Here is a 17,385-nt window from a genome sequence, read left to right on the forward strand (position 1 = left end):
TTTAGGGTGAGAGGTCCAAAGATTTAAAACTGTACACATCACCCCTGGGAATGCTGAAAGGCTCAGCTGAACCTGAAAAGGTTTGGCTTTATGTGTCCAGGGATTTCAGGATGCCTCCACACTGTTTATAACACAGTCTAAGTCAGAAATGCTGAATGGATCACACTCATCATAAAGCACCTGTCAAATTGCTGCACAACTGAAGTTAATTTTCCATTGTTAGTACAATAAATTCCTGAGAAAAGCTGGAAATTATATGCTCAGAGTTCTTGTGGTCCAGGTTTTCAACCTAATTTGGCCCAAGCAGATTTTTCACTAACACTTTGCTCTTTGGAAGAGGAAATTTAGCTTCTCTTTCCATATTAATATGTTCTTTTATTCTTAAGTCATACCTTGCTAAATAATTTTTGTCATTACAGGACATTAAAATCTCCAGTTAGCAGATATTTTAAACACTGACATATTTCCACTTCAAATATAGAAAGGAAAGCAGTGGGGGAAAAAAAAAAAATTGGTGTGTGGTGCTGAGGGAGAGCATCAGAGCAAAAATCTTTGAAAGATGAGGCATATGAACCTGGCTGGCTGCCTGGCTGCCTGATGTTCTCTGTTAGGTTCTTGCTGAGACTTACTTGAATTTCAAATTGTTTTCTAAGCTGGTGAATAGCAGGTGCTTGCTAACCAGCTCCTAATGAGTACAGAAGTCCAGCTCCATGGAGGCTTTTCTCCCTGCTTTTGGCTCTCTCCTCTACTTGTGGAGAAAAAGCGCTGGACCTGGAAATTGGAAATTTTAATTGAAAGCACACATACACTAGACAATCTCGTAGCCTTCTGAATACAGAGGGCTAAAAAAGAAAGCAGGTTGTTAATTTTTTATGCTGTGTGTACTGTGATATATTTGGGGATGTGCATACTAGATCTGAAACCAGGATGTTTGCCAAAAAAAAAAAAGCTAAAATGAAACATTCACCTCTGCTTTTTCTTACTTAGGCAGGTTTTTGTTCCATGTTGTTCATTCTAGAGGCAAAAAGCTGAGAGACAACAATCCAGGCTCTTCTGCCTAACATCTCTCTCTAAGTTTTAATCACAAAACATAAGAAATTAAAGGGTCTTCATTAATTATTCCATTTTTCTCACCCTTCACCCATTAATCTTAGATTAATGGTTTTAAGGTGTTTTGGATCTTTGTGAAATTAGACATTTGTCCATACTTGCAGCTCTGGAATGTGTGTGACACATAAAATGTGCAGTCTACAACAAAATTGCCACGTAATTCCCAAAAATGAGGCCATTAGGAGTGCAGCAAAGCCAAGTGGCACTGAGCACAAGAGCTGGCAGAAGGACAAAAGGTCCAGCACAGCATGAGGGTTACACATGAGCTGTAAAACCTGAATCTTTTCTCAGCTCCACAGCTGGAATCAGCCTTCTGACTCTGCAGAAGACCCTCTGCTCTCCTCCACCACAGTTTCCCTGGGAAGGAAATCCAGCAGGGAGCCACAGGAGGCAGAGTCCCCTGCCTGGGACACCAGAGGGCCACAGATCAGCTCAGCAGAGCCATGGTTGTCTTATCCATTGCTAGCCAAGTCTGAGAGAGAAACTGAATAATGCCAGCCATGTAAGCAAAACATTTCTTATTTTATGTTCTGCAAATAGGGATGTGATATTTTGCCATTTTTTATAAACATATGTAAACTTTAGAAAAAATGTTTTAATACATTTAGAGTGATTGTCATAATAACTAAGGAACATTTATTTACAAAAACTGTGGACTGACTATTGTCTAGTTCAGTTCAGTGTCATTCCATTGATTCATGGAGGCTTTGTGGATTTATTGCAGTCAAGTATCTCGTCCAACATTAACAAATGCCACTCTAAATCAATTGTTGTAGAGATTGCAGTACTTCAGGTTTGGTTTTTTTATTAAGCAGTGAACTGATTGCATAACCTATTGAGCAAGGAATTTATGTATTCTCATTACTGAGGAGTTATCTGCAATGCTTTATTGATGGATTTGTCTTGGATAATCCATAATTATTAGTGGCTAAAAATGACTGAAAAACTACCACAAAAAAGTAAATGAAAACGTTGATGGAGAAAAGTTCTGTATTTTGCCCAACCCTAAATGTGATATATAAAAGCCATTCCCTTTAGGCAGGTGAGGAGATAATCTATTTTGATAGCTGTTATCACGAATATAAAGCCATGGAAAAATTTGGTATTGCACTGGAGGCACCAAGAGGACAGAATGAGAAGTTGTCTTTGCCAGGTGCAGAAATGTCATTAGCACAGGGAGCAATCATTTATCATTGATTATGTGGTAAAATATGTTTTCTTACCTGTGGAGGAGCTTTCATTTAGAAATTCTGGCACTTTGCATCCTGTTGGTGCTCCTTTCTCAAGAGAGAGCTCTGAAACTGAGGGGAGGTAAGTAGGCAATCCCTGCTTGGGGAACAGGGTGCTGAAATGTAGGAGTTTTGACAATTATTTTAATTTCGGCAATGTCGTCTGCCTTTGTTTTCTTTGTAGAGAAAAGCAAAACAGTTCCCTGGACCTCAAAACGTTTCTTCACAACCACACAGGAAGATCTATTTCCTTGGGCTTTTGCACAAAGAAATTGTGACGAAATTTGTGTGTTACAAAAAGAATTGTGATTTTATGTTGCTTTGCTTAGTAATATATCTGTCAGTCCTTTGAAGTAGGTTTACTGTGTTGAGAAGGGTGGTGCAGAGGGAAATACACCCATTTGCCTTGCTGCAGGTGTACCACCTGTACAGCTCCCTTGGCCTCTTTATTGCTTGCTGGGCAGTGGTTTGCACATGTTTGAGGGCAGAATTGGGTGAACAGGGGAAGAGTCACCTTGTGAGGGATTTTTTAGGAGATATTTCCTTGCCTATAGCGATTGGGGAAATAATATGAAAGGACATTTGTCTGTCAGCTAGAATGACTGTATCTTTTCTTCAGCTTCTGGATACATCAATTCCATGAGTGTGTCAGCTGTCTGTATCATCTCCCTGCCCATCTCCAGCAGCTGAGGTTTCTCCTCCTAGTTTCATTATCCTTTAAACCACTCTTCATCAGTCAGCCATTCTTTCATGTTAAAACCCAGTGAGGGAAACATTGCTTACATCCCCCTGTCTGTTAGAACGCAGTTGGTTTAAACTGTTTCATGTAGGGGAAAATGATTGAGAAGATGTGTTTTGCATCTTGGTGCTGTGGGTTTTTACTTTCACCTTCTGGGCATGAAACAATGCAGATTCAGTAAACAGATCTACCCATGCGTAAGGAGAATGATTTCCGTGCTTTAGGTTCATTAGTCTCACAGTGTGAACTTTAATAAAAATGAATTTGACTAGATTAGATGTAATTACAGCAATTGGAGTTAAAATTTGTGTACCCTTACGTGCTTATAAAAATGTTGATTATTTTAAAAGTATGTTTGGGTAAATGGCAGAGAATGCCTTGCATGGTTGTCATACAAGTCAGTGACAGTAATTCTTACTTCACAGAAAAGGAACTTTTAATCACTGGGGCCAGTGGTCACTTCACTCTGTAAACAGACCAAATTATTTATAGTCCACCTTTAATAGCCATGCTCCTTACAAAAAGTCTATACTTGATGTGTGGGCATGGAGGTAGCACAGTCATCTCACAGCAGAGTATTCAAACACTTTCAGTGTTTGCAGATGGCACACAAGCCACTGAGTTGGTGCCAAAACTCGTGTTTAATTGAGTCAATCTGTGCTCTCTACACATTTTGGCTGATGGTGATGGTCTCACCAGCACTGGGCACCTCGTGCTGCATCTTTGGCTGAAGGGCAAGAAGGATCTACACACCACACCCCAGGGAAAGCAGATTAATTTACCCTGGCAGGTCTGAATAACCCACAGATCTTTCAGTCACACACCCACTCCCCTTGCTGAAACATCCCTTTCACTTTTTTTTTTCCCCCTTCTCTTTCCCTGTGGGATTTTCTTACTGTGGTGGAAGGAATGGCTCAGACCTGAAACACCCTGCAGAGTGTGAGGTCCCACAGCCATGCTGAGTCCCCTGTTCTTTGCCAGCTTTTATTTTCAGGGTACTGCAGCCCTGTGTAATGCCCACAAAACATCACACATGATATTCTGAGACCAAATGGGATTATCAATCCTTTTTACCAATACAAAATTGCAGATCTGCTCACTAGTCTTGCTTAAGGAACTTGTAAGTACAATGGAAAATTTCCCAATACTGTGCAGCCAAATTACCCATCCAGTCTACATGTGAAGGTCACTTTGGAGGACAAGATGGCCTTTTGCTGTTTTGCAGTTTTTCTCTCTGTCTCTATCTCTCTCTTCTGTTTAAAACCACTAAAAGAAAGATATAAACTTCTGCTAGCAACTAACTTCAACACATTAAAAATGCCTGGTTGGTGCCTTCTGTGAGAACCTGATAGGGCTGTTGTTTGAGGCACTAACTGCAATCAAAAGTGGAACAGTTCTCTTCTGGTTCTTCTTAAAAGGTAAGGAGAAGTAAACAACCATAAATAGAGAAAAGATAACAAACTCAGAGGAACCCACCACTTCAAAATGTAAAAATACTGGAGACAGCCTTTGTTGGAAAAACTGTGATTTCTTTCAGTTCAAAGTGTGACCAAGCAGAGCTGATTGAGTGACCTCCACTGGAACAGAAAGGTGTGTGGGGTATTATATCTCTAACAAGCAGAAAACTTGTGAATGTTTGATGTGAGTAATACACCAACTGTGTTCCATTCACATTGACCTTGATGAAGGTCACATCTTGGAACTCGAAATTTTGGGAATCTGAGAGTTTAGACAGTTTAAGCATGTCTAATTGCAATCCCATCCCATCGTGACACTTGAGTCTGAAGGTGGCGTGAAGGTCTGAGAACCAAAATGTTGGTTTGCTTTTTAAGAATCTCCCTTCCTATGATAAAGCTGTTTCTTTCACTAGGCAGAGCACATCAGACCAATCAAAGCACCACATTCTCGAAGTTACACATTGGAGACACAAAAGACAAATCAGTATTAGATTTAGGCTTTGTGAATGACCTGGAGTAGGAGCTAAAAGTAATTTAGATGATAAGCAGGGCAGTTATTCGACACTTGATATCGTCAGTAATCATTTTAAAAATCACTCCCTGTCTCTGCACCGTTTGCCAAGCAGCACTATTTGCTTCTTCCCGTAATTCAGCTTCCCCTGGGAGATGCTGTTTTTACAGGAGGCAGGGATTAGCAGCATTGTTAAACCAGGCCTGAAGTTCTGGAGGAGGGAGCAGCGAAGAAAAATGAGATTGCCTTAAATGGGGATCATGTACACAGACAGCCAGGGGCTAAAACAAGTGTGGATAAATATACAATATGTCTTTATTTTGTGTTCTGAGACTTGTCAATATGTTAGCTGAAAAAAGCCCAGAAAATCAGCATGTAAACATCCATCACTCCCTGCAGAAAATATTTAGCACCCTCTGAAATTCAAAAGGTTAGCCTCCTAACCCCGTGCTTATTGTTAGAAATGGATGGAAGCCACCATCTGTTTTAAAGACAATGAAATTTCATCCAATTCAGTTTACAGATTGAAGATAAACTGGGATGATTTGCTTCCACTCACTGAGCTCATTGCTGAGCAACACAAACTCCATATATGACAATCCAGAACTTTTGATTCCTAATATACTATTGGAAAGTGTACACTTCATTTCTTCCTTTTAACATACAGGTCACTGCTATCTCAATTAAAATTTGATTTGTATTTGTTTTTTTGTTTGTTTCCCACTTCCTTTCTGCTCCTGGCTGTTTTGCTAGCTCAGTGATTTTGCCATTTATTTTCTAGTGAGAAAGCATAGATTCATAACTACAGGCCAGAAATTAATTAGATGTAGGAATAATGTGACAGCTATTGATAGATTTTTCACTGAGAGAAATCTTTAAGAGGAGAGGTTCAGACAGAAAGACAATAAGCAGAAGATTTCCATTTCCCCCCCTGGAAGGCCATAAAGGAAAGCAGTTTTATAGAATAAACTGTGAGGCACTCCAGAAAGAATAAAGGAAAAAGCAGCCCCAGTCAAACATGACCAAAGCAATAACTTCCCATTGTCCTCTGGCAACTACAAGCCCATTCAGAGATCATTTTTAAAAAAAAGTATTACCTGTGCAGTGCACAGAAAATGCTGATGGGAATATGATCTGCTGAGCTTGTTGCTGGTTCCTGTAATGGTGACTCCACTTTGAGGCAGCTTTAAAAAAAGTTTAAAAAGCCAAGCATATCCTTTCCCTCAGCTAGCTAAACTTCAGGCACTTCCTTTCTGCAGTGTCTTCACTCGCTTATTTCAGTCTTTCTCAGCTCAGACATTTAGGAAGGTGAAGCTGATCCATCCATCTAATTTGAAGTCACTCAGATCCTGGAGGAATTTGGGTCAGCTGTGGCCACCAGGGGAATGTTACTCTTTTTCTGCCATGAGAGAACAATTGCATCCAAGGTTAAATTTTATTTTGATAGTACATTAATTATTAATTAATGTTTGCTAAATGTGCTGTGTTTTAGGAAGAAAGGGGTCCTCTGCTTGGGTACACATGCAACACAATAAAGTACTAATTTGTCAGGGGCTGAAACAGAAAGAATGGAGTGGATCTGTTGGATTAGCTGGAGTGGAAAGCTGTGGAGCATCTTGCCCTTGTGTGGCTGCAGAAGTCATTTTCTATATGGGGCTGGATGCCATGAAATCCCAGTGCCTGCTGTATTCAGTGTAGAGTGAAGAGAAGATAAACAAAAGTGACTTCACAACAGCTTTTGGTGAAACTACTCTTGCTGTCCATCCTCCAGGGCACCAATGATGCCTTTTCTGTGTGGTGATGAAAGTTAATCTTTGTAATTTTATGTTTGCCATCTACTCCCAATTCCTTAGTTACAGGAACAGTATGATCTCTTTATGGGACATTTCTACCTTTTTAAAGGGAGAGTGGGAATTACACAGTAATTCCAGGTTTGTCTCCATAAATCAGTGGAAAAACTGTAAGTTTCTATCTTATTGCTCACAAAAGGCCCAGCTCTCCAGAAGATGAAAAACAATTGAAACCTATAGATTTTCTATAGATCTTTTTCAGGCAGGAGTGGCAGAAGAGGGTGCCAATTCCTACATTGATTTTGTTGGGATGTCTTGTCTGGTTTCTCCTAGGGCCTGAATGAAGGCTGAATGCAGATCTTTTGAGTGATTGACAGAATGTGTGGTTAGACAAGTCTTTTCAGAATCAGACATAACCCCAGCAGAAGGGATCTCAGAAAAAATACTGACTTTGTTGCAGCACTTCCCTCCCTCTCCCCCGAGAACCATCCTATTACAGTCATTGCTGACAGAATAAAGAACTATCAAAACAACAGGGTTCAAAATAAAACTCAGGGAGCTCTTATGAAACATGAAAGCACCCTGCTTCAAAATTCTCGACTGAGGAAAGCTCAATAGGTGCACAGTTAAAAGTTTGGAGGGAAAAAAAGATAAGAAATCAAACCCCTGTGTTAAAACGAAGAAAGGTGTAAGAAATATTTACTGTGCATCAAATTACCTGTAGTTTAATGACCACAGTGAACTCATTTCCAGTGGCATCTATAAACCCAAATGTTAATCAGGACAGGGATGGGGAAATGGCAGTGCAGGAGGACAGCTCTGAGTTATGTCACCACTCCCAGGGGCGAAGGTGACAGACAGGGAACAGACTAAACCTTGAAATCCTGGAGAACAGCGGGGAATATTTAATACCTGCTACCCCAGAAACCCTGCTAGGGCAGCTTTTGGCAATCTCAGAGACAAGAAATGGAGAGAAAAGCCGTGGGTAGAGGATCTTACCCAAAGGGAGAAATTCCTTTCACGCCAACCTTTTGTGTGACAGCAAAGGGAAGAGGATAAATGCTTTGGATGGATCCATCTCAGTCATATAAAGAATCTTTTCTGGGATGAATATTTAATAAGTTTTAAGGGACTATGAACTTTGTGCTTATAACTTTTACTTACCTATGCACCACTTGCTGCAAGGAGAAACGAGTAGCTCAGTGTGGGAATCCCTTGATTCCTCATTGAATTCACTGAACCAAAACCATTTTGTGCAGAGGACTGAGATCATCCAGATTGCCAAACCATCATTTTATATATCTAATCTGCTATTTGGGCCTTGTTACCCAAATTCCTTGCCAGCCTCTAGAGTCACTGTATTGTGGCTCACTGTGTCATACCTGCAGCTTGTGCATATACCATTCTATTCTGTACATTTAGGAATTCCAAATAAGTTTGCTTCGCTTTGGTCCTTTAGATTGTTACTGCATTGATCCTCTGTGTTATTTTAATTGGAAAATTATAATTCTACTTATTCCTCAAAGACTGTTGTATTACTGGTGAGATCTGCATAATACATCCTTACATTTTCTAATGATTACTAACCAAAATTTATATTTTATTAACTATTGAATTTTAAGTGATATCCATGAGAACTCAAAAATTTTAATTTTTTGAGTAATTGATTTCATTGTCATAATTTCCCCTATTTAATTCTTCAATGCCTATTATAAAAAAAGGAGATTTATTTCTATATAAAACCTGATTCATGCTACCAGGAAGTAGAGAAGGAATCAGGGAAGAAACTGATCATTCTCAAATCCCATTTTTGTATTTGGGTTATTCATGAACAAACTTTTTTTTTTCCAGAGTGGCATCTCATTCAAGTAGCTTGAAAGCTTTTCTAGTTTGTGGATTGTCTTTTGCTCTGTCAAACAAAAATAAATAACATGAAATAATTCATATAGCACAAAGTGTTTCTAGCCTAGTAACAGTAAGAGATTGTATTTCTGAAGTGTAATAATGCCATTGTTAAAGGAAAGAAAAGACAGGAGAACAGTGTTGCAGGTTTTCACAGAAATGTATTTTGCAAAAGCACTGCTTCAGGCAACTTTTTTTCTTATATAAATAAATTTATTTTGGCAATCAGCAGATGCCATCGCTGTGCCTACTCAAAATAGAGACAACACTTATTTAAGTGTATGAATTCAAGCCCTCAGTGTCAAATTCAGCTCTGCTTCACCATGGAAGTAAATTAATCTGAATGTCTGAAATATCCCATTGTCTGGTCTGTTGTGAAGTCATTTGTGGCTTTTAAAACTGGGAACAAGGGCTTAAGTATCGAGTTCCATATTTTCAGATTTTCACAAAGCCAAGAATATGGAAGGGTTTGGTCCATAGGTCCTTGGCTGGGCACTTATTAAACAGAATGCACTCAGCAGTAGGGAAATTCAGCAAAGAAATTCCTGAATCCATTTTTCAACATTTCTGTCAAGATATATCCTGCTCTGCTCCTGCTGCATGAAAATCTGAACTCAGCCTCATCCCTGACTGCAGCAGAGCTTCAGGAGATGCATTTACACACACAGGGACTGCTTTAGGATATCCTCACCTTCTGCTGAGCTCTGAGCCTGCCTGCTGACACAGGTGAGTTTGCTGCAGCAGCAAGACTGCTTGTGGGGCTGGGAAACCAGGCATGTGATGGGTCCAGAGGAATGTTCTAATAATGGAAATCAGTGCACATACTCTATTTTTTATAGGCTTTCATGTAATCATTAACTTAATTTTATCAAAAGAGGATGTGGCTTTTTCTCTAAACTTGTGACAGTGGAGAAGATCTTATTTAGCCATCAGAACCTGTTCTATCAGTCAGGATATCAGAGGGATATGAGATAATATATTTAAAAACATCCTCAGTGAATCCATTTTTAAGTTAATTCTGCTCAGCAGCTGCCCTTCCTAAACTACATTCAAATGACTGCATTGCTTAAGTTCAATTTCAATAGCTACTAAATAGCACCTTTTCAGTGACATGCATGAACTAAGCCCCACATTACCATCGCCTGGAATAGCTTTCCATGGATTCACTCGTTGCCTGGCCTTAAAAGGCTTCATGAAAAGAGGCTGCCTGATTTCTGTATGGAAATCTGACATTTAGAGTGTGAGGCAAATGAGCCGTAAAGAGGATGGGTCAAATAACATCAGTGGTTTTTAAGTACCCTCCTGTTTATTGGAAGCATGGCATTGATTAGAATGCATGAAGCAGTGATGCTGATTTAGAATTTCTGCTTATCCACATTAGCTTACACATCACTGGTTTGGGAGTGGCAGCCTTCAAAGATTTGCAGACAATCAGAGAAAGTGGCCAGTGAGTGCTTTTACCTTTCTGTCACATCAAAGCATTGGCACTTTATCAGTCACAATCCCTACCAACTTCTGCCCCTCACTTTTATAAAACAAGGCACAACACAAGGGTCTGAAAGGAAGTGACCATTTTTGGGCTCCCCACCTCTAAAGCAGCTTGATCCTTTTCTCACTTTGTGACTGGTGTCAGTGGCTAACAGCCTGAGCTGCCTGACAGGAGATGAGGATTCCTGGGTTTGTACCACTCCAGCGGGCATCAGTCATTATTGACACCATCTGCTCCCTTCAGTGACAGCATTTCCAATCTGCTCTCCTCAAAGGTAAATGCTGCAGAGGAATTACAGCAGCTCTGCTGCAGGAAAGAAATTTTGCCTGGATACAATGAGATTGTTTTCTCTTTGCTTCCCTTCTTGTAATACTTTGTGCAAATATGCAAAGTTTCCATGCACTTGAAGGTAAAATAACTGCCTGAGAAAATGAAACAGAAGGGTCTATTAATTTTTGGCACAGAGTCTGTGGGTTTGATTTCTTGTAATCAAATATGTCATGCTTGCTGGAGTAAAAACATATATTGTATATGTAACTGTCCACTATGTGGACAATTATGCTTTTTTATGATAAATAAGAAATCAGATTTCATGGAAATGAAACTTGGACACAAAATGTGGCCAATATTTGGTGTGTTAATTATCAGCTGATAGAGCTGATGAGGAAATACACGCGAATAGTTTATAAGGAGGAAAAGGAAAAGAGTAAGGGATTAGCCAATTTTGATACATGGGAATGCTCAAACTAATGTTGTGTGTTACTAACCATTCTATGATACATGAGCAATAATTGCCTTAACTGCTTTGAATCATTTACCAGCTCTCCATAATTTATAGCTCAAGCTTGATGAAACTTCTAAAGTTAGAAAAAACAGACTGAAACTGTAAGCACAGTAGACATCTGCAGTTGCTTTGTTGCACTATATAATAATGAAAACATTGCTATGAGCATGCAGCAGTATGTTTGCAAAACTAAGATGAAGTTCTTCATTTCCTCTGCAGTCTTGAATTTCATTTTTTCACATAACTCTAAAAGGAAGAAATTTCAACTGTAAGCTGACTATTGGTTAATGAGTGCACATCCTTTATTCTCTTTTTTCTTTATTGTAGTGTCACTGAAATGTCTCTGAAAAACAAACTGGAACTTGCAAACTTCTGGATAATAAACATACCCTGTTTGGATGAGGCAGAGGGATGATCTGTCTTTCAAATTGCAGTGTAGAATAAAGATGCACAAGATTGGGTAAATATTGAAAGCATTTTGGACATGGTAGCATACAGGTTTATACGCCATAATTTTGTTTACAATGAAGTATTGTTCAAAATGATGTTCTGAAAACAAATTAATTCAACTACTTAGCAGGGACCAGAAAAAAGGTGACCAAAAAATTCAGACATAAATTTGGGTCTCACATATGCAGCCCATTCAATTTTCATTTCAGTTTGCTTTTGCAAGAAGTTATAAAGATAAATAGAAAAGGCATCATTTGGAAAACATTACTTGTCATAAAAATCAGTGCCCACTATTAAATATGAATGTATAATACACACTGAAAGAACAGGAGCAATTAAGTATCTATAGTGCTTTAAAAATATTTCCTCATATTTTCAGAAAGGAAGGAATACTGAAGAACTAGCAGAACCCAAAGCTGTTATATTAAAACAAAATAAAGATAAATAGGTTTCCAGATTAATTCCATAAATTGTACTGGCATTCTGTCCTGGTGAAAATCATGGTGAGAACCCTATGAACCAGAAGGTGTTCTAAGCAGAGCAAAACTGGAAATATTGCAAGTGGCTGTAAATTGACTTTTTCAGCTACAAGAATAAAATAAATAGTTCAAAATAATTTCTGTTCTTTGTTTCTTTGAAGTGTTCCTGAGTAATCATAATTTACAGCAGTCTAAGGAAATTTGGAGTGATCAGAAATAATGCTACAATTTAAAAGGTGAAATATCTATTTTCCTACTGTAACTCTGTCCCTGACACAGAGTATAGTTTTTGTCAAGTCGTTTATGTTTCCTTGGGCTAAACACTTTTTTTTTTTTTTGTTATTGATGCCAATGGAAATGACATTTGTTTACTCCATAGATGTTGTCAAGTAAAGGGATCTGTACATTCAGGAAAAATTAAAAATGCTGCAAAAAGGAATGGTTAAGCTATCGAGCTCTGCCTTTGGGAATTTAATTTTTAAATCTATATTTTTCTCTTAATGCCACTTTGGTCATTTCACTTCTTTGGTTTTTATTTTCTCCCATGTCTTATTTCAAAAGAGGTGGTTTTTTTTTTTCATCCTCAAAAGCTTTCCAGCCATTACCAAAACCAGCAGGGAAGGGAAGAGTCCAGGAAAATGCAGCAATGAGTGCTGCATGCAGACAGTATTTTAATATTTGTCATTTAGGATAAATGAGTGTATTGCCATTCAGAATGAGGCTCTAGGAGTGCCCCTTGCTGGGGATCAGCTTCCTATTCTGGAAAAAGGAGGAATTTCCTTCCTCCCTTTCTTCCCCTTCCCCTCCAGGCTGATGAATGATAATTAGCCAATATTAGCAGGACTTTTTCAGTCAAGCATTTAAACGAATGCAGGTCACATTAAGAGAGCACTTCACAAAATCTGGGTGTGCTGTGGTGGTGACCACAGAGGGAAGGACAAAAATGGGACAAAAAGCTCCTCACCAAGAGAGGGCTGATGCTGCTTTGTCAGCAGACACCGGGAGGATGCTTGTCCATGACCTCAGCCCAATGGAATGGATAAAAACTCTGCTCTGATTCTTAAAACTGTTCAGCAGTTCAATCTAGGGCACTTTCATTTTCCAGGGCAGCTTGATAGAAGCAGATTTGAGAGTGTAAAGCTGGGGTTCATTTTATATTTCTCCAGTGTCTCCTATTAAAAGCATGTGGTGAAATTAAATATATGTATCCAGAGCAGGATATTCCACTTTCCTAATCAGGGTTAGGAAAGGATTACCTTAGAAAGAACATCTTCCCATGGCTGAGTTGTCAAACAGCACCTGCAGTAAATAGAGACACATGTCACTTTTCCTGTTGATACAGGTCTCAATTTATCCCTTTCCCTTGCAGTTTTAGTGCTGTTTTTTCTTTATGATGAGGTGTTTTATGTCACTGAGACAAAATTTGCCACCTTTCTCCAAAGAACTGCTCAAATTGGATGCCATTCTCACCTCACACGCATCATAAAAGTTATTAGATGGTTTGTAACACCCAAATCTCCTCAGCATGAACCTCAAAGATACGCAAGCAGGTCATGTCTTTACACACCCATCCACCCTGGGAAAACTGTTTCAGTTATTTGTGGAAAAGCACAGTTTTTCAAGATAAATATGCACCTTCTTTCACTGAGCAGAGCTGTAAGCACATTCAGCTGGGCTGGCTTTCCATGAAGGGGCCTGAGCTATGTACAATATTGCACTCTGAGGACTGGCAAGACTTTTTCACAGCTGCTCAAATATTGCCTTGAAGCCTCAAAATTATCTGTGCAATTAAGTTATGAGGAAAAAAATACATTAATAACAAATCTGTATCCTTTAATATTTGGAATTCTCACATTAAATGTGATAGGAATGCAAGGGTGAAAATCCATGTTTTTACCAACTTTAAAAAATTGAAACCACATTTCAGTGATTATACTGATTTACACATGAGCAAAAAAAATAAATGTTTCGTAAAGAAAATAGTAGCAAAATTGGTAATCTGAGGAAAGATTTCTTGTTTTTCATGTTCTTGCTGGGTTATTTATTTAAATCATTATTTTAAACATAAAGGAAATAAATGTTTCCTAAGAGAAAGAGCAGCAAAATTGGTAATCTGAGGAGAGATTTCTTTCTTGCTTTTCATGATGCTTGCTGGACTATTTATCTCAGTGGCTTTTTAAAATACAGGCATCAATAAACAAATTATATGGCACAGTAAGAATTTATGACCTGCAATTCAGTTGAGCTATGCTCAGATAATACCATTAGGTCTAAGCGATGTGACTAAGCCTGGTAGTGATCACTATAACACAATACTCTGATTTTTTTGTTTTTTAAATGCAAGCATTCCAGGTATTTTTCAATCAAAAATTCCTGGAAACTCACCACTTTGCCACAGACATTAAACTCACTTGGTAAGAAAACCAAGAGTTCCATGGGAAAAAAGGACTAGAAATCAGCTCTGAGCCACGCTAGAGATAAAACTGATTTCTCTAGCTTTTCCTTTCTGTGGAAAGGGCAAGATGCAGCTGTTCTGTCAATGTTCATAAAGAACAGAACTATTGTGTGTGCAATGAAATGGGTAGACTAGAATATTGAAGAAATCTCCAAATCTACAGGAGTAAATACTGCATTTCTTAAGGAAAATACCAGTACTTCTTTCCCAGTAAAGTTCTGCCCTGGAAATTAAAACAGGGACTGAACACAGCCATTGCACATTAGATTACTGCACTACAATTTCCATACTAATAACTTGCTCAACCACTATACATTAATTTATATATATATATTAGAAACGTTCTGTAGCAGTTTATTCTGTATTAAAATCACAGTTGTTTATATATTTGGCTAATTTTCCTTCCTGGAAATGGGTGGTCAGCAGTTAGTTTCCTATTTACCATATCCACTATTGTAACTGTAATTTCCCTCCAGTGAGTAATACCAGGACTCAGTGAAACTGGACAGCAGAACTGCAAGGTTTTATGTTCTCCAGTATTAACCTGCTGTACAGCAGATATTTTGCTAATTTAACAAATTTAGCAGCTTTCCCTTTATTTTTTTTCCAATGGAAATTTTATATTGCTGGCAGATTCCTCCTCTACATTGTGTGCTGTGTAGCCTACAATGCACTTCAGACACATCTATTGATTTTATTTTGCACAAAAACTGCCACATCATAACAATTCAGCTAAAACTAATGGAACTAATTAAACAACAGGGACCTCTGAGCCAAAGAATCATATATTTGTGAAGCTGTGAAGATCTATCAGTCCATCCTCTTTATCTTCCTGCCAGAGCCAGGTTTTCCACCTGCTTTTGTTCACTGTGCTTCAAATGGTGCTAAAATGGGACAGTTTTTAATATAAGAGGTTATTAACCCAGTTCCTACTGACACATTTTAGTGGAAGCTTCCACTCAATTCCATCAGGAGGTTGCATGGCTGCCTCTTTTCTCAGTGCTTCCTTCCAACCTCAGAGCATTGCATTTGATGCTTTTTGGGATGTTCCAACCAATATCTCTTTGCTACAAAATCTAAAAATTCAGGAATCACAGCTCTATGCCTTTCCTAACATTCAGCCAAAAATAGAGATGAGCTTTGGAGATCAGAACTATTTGAATAGGAATTGCTGGCAGTAGAAAAGACCCTGAGAGGAGAAAGGGATAGCTTGCTTCTTCAGAAGTGACCCCAGAAGCCTTCAAGCCATAAAATTTCTTTAGAAATGAAGTTATAGATTGCTTAGCTTCATCTCTGCTGAGTTCTGCAGACTGGAAATTTTCTTTAATTTTGAATTTATAACAGAGCGTGAAGAGATGTCATCTACCCTGATTGTCAAATTGTTTTGTGTATTTCTGATTAGACAGCAGAATGAGTGCAGCTCTGAGGAGTGACATGAAGTAACACCCCCTAAGTAGGAAAGGAACTGCACTTTAGGCTTCAGTAATAAAAAAAGGAAGATTGCAGATTTAAGTTGGTTCTTACCCTGAATGTACAAGACTTATAGTTCTGGGTCATTTTAAACTTCACAGAGTCTCATTAAAAAAAAAAAAATTAAGTGCTCCATTTCTGATATACTTGAAATTATTAATGACAAAGTACACCAAGTAAGAAATTGATAAAAATGCATGCAATATTCATTATAGGAGAAGTAATGTTTTTTTATAGAGAATCAGATTGTTCTTTTCCAGGTTCATCCAGGTTTGTGGGATTTTTTTGCAAGGATATAATACTCTACCTGTTTGGGTTAGGGAAACTTAACAGATGGGGGAGAAAGAGAAATTTGTGCTGAACACCTTCCCTGTGCTACTTAACCTTGTCATAAATCCTTTAATAACCACCAGCTGCTCTATTGTTATCCTGCCCTTCTGAGCTTAGCTGGTTAAATCTCCCTCCTGCTTTTAAACTTCTTTGTAAAATTAGATTTTTTTCTTGCAAAGTCCATCCTGATGCTGAGCAGCAAATAGCCAAGGGATTGTGCCCCAAAGTCCTGCTTATCTCCACAAATGGCTGCTCCTCCCTATTCCCATAAACAGGAAAAGTCACGCAGAATTCAGCAAAAGAATCATTTAACGTGGTGTTTACAACTTCTGAGGGAAAACAAAAACCAGGCAAATCCTTTGGTGATTCAGGATATTGAGGAGGATACAGAGAAGTCACTCCAGGAATGATGTGGCAAAATCTCATAGTTAAGACCATTCTGTGTCTCCTGATATTCTCACATGCTTGTGAGGATCTCTGCTGGCATTTTTTAATTAAAAAAAAAAAAAAAAGTTTCCAGACCATTGAACTGAGAACATTTTTGAAACACATCTCTATGAAAGCAAATAGAGGGATTCACGTATTTAGCTGGGAAAAAATATCACCACATTAAAAAAAAACCCAAACTTTATTTCCACTCTGCAGAGAGCATAGGGGGAGGGAGGCAAGTCATGAACTTTGAATGTTTAAGGTTGAGGGTATTGAATGATTCCATTTGTTTTGAGCTTGCTGATGATCCTGGGTCCTGCAGGCCTTGGGGATGAAGAGGCTAAAATGCCAAAAGGGATGTCACTGCATAAAAGCTGCAGAATTTATGCAATGGGTTTCCTCAGCAAATATGTGACCTCTTTTGACTTCACCTTAGCTACAAAAGAAGCTGCTAAATTAAGCTTGCAGAAGAGCTCAGAAAGGTCCTAAGGTGTTCTTGCAAACAGTCAAAGCCATGTGGCCAGTGGTGGCAAAGGAATTTGGTTCCTTTTTGGTAAACTTTGCTTCTCTGACTGTCATTTTCACTTCAGATGTTTTTCTCCTTCGAGGAAGTCCTCCAGGAGTTTTCCTTCCTCCTTGTCTCACACAGTGATTCAGCTGGGAAAAGAAAATGTAGCCTGCAGTTCAGCCACTCTTATCAAGAGGCTTTTCTGGAAAGAAAAGAAGATTTAAAGTGAAATTCCTTAGTTTAGCACAGATTA

At 38.6% G+C, this 17,385-nt stretch overlaps 2 long non-coding RNA genes across 8 annotated transcripts in view; one reads left to right on the top strand and one right to left on the bottom strand.

Moving 5' to 3' along the window:
• LOC146445582 (uncharacterized) overlaps nucleotides 1-17,385 on the top strand; it is a 58,715-nt gene that overhangs the window by 19,395 nt on the left and 21,935 nt on the right. Inside the window, exons 5-7 of one of the 2 annotated variants that reach the window (XR_014855473.1) lie at nucleotides 1,402-1,612; nucleotides 2,342-2,421; nucleotides 2,524-9,464. This is a non-coding gene — a long non-coding RNA (uncharacterized LOC146445582). Of the gene's footprint in view, nucleotides 1-1,401; nucleotides 1,613-2,341; nucleotides 2,422-2,523; nucleotides 12,078-17,385 lie in introns of those variants that run through there. The other variant, XR_014855475.1, reaches the window with a different exon arrangement.
• Nucleotides 1-17,385, bottom strand: part of LOC146445583 (uncharacterized) — a 138,300-nt gene that overhangs the window by 19,253 nt on the left and 101,662 nt on the right. For 5 of the 6 annotated variants that reach the window (XR_014855468.1, XR_014855470.1, XR_014855466.1 and 2 more), the window contains exons 3-5: nucleotides 13,197-13,239; nucleotides 6,144-6,445; nucleotides 2,334-2,455 (exon numbers count right to left, since the gene is read on the bottom strand). This is a non-coding gene — a long non-coding RNA (uncharacterized LOC146445583). Of the gene's footprint in view, nucleotides 1-629; nucleotides 772-2,333; nucleotides 2,456-6,143; nucleotides 6,446-13,196; nucleotides 13,240-17,385 lie in introns of all 6 variants that reach the window. The other variant, XR_014855465.1, reaches the window with a different exon arrangement.

This window comes from Lichenostomus cassidix, chromosome 1, assembly GCF_008360975.1.
Source record: "Lichenostomus cassidix isolate B80296 chromosome 1, HeHo_3.0, whole genome shotgun sequence".
Lineage (NCBI taxonomy): Eukaryota > Metazoa > Chordata > Aves > Passeriformes > Meliphagidae > Lichenostomus > Lichenostomus cassidix.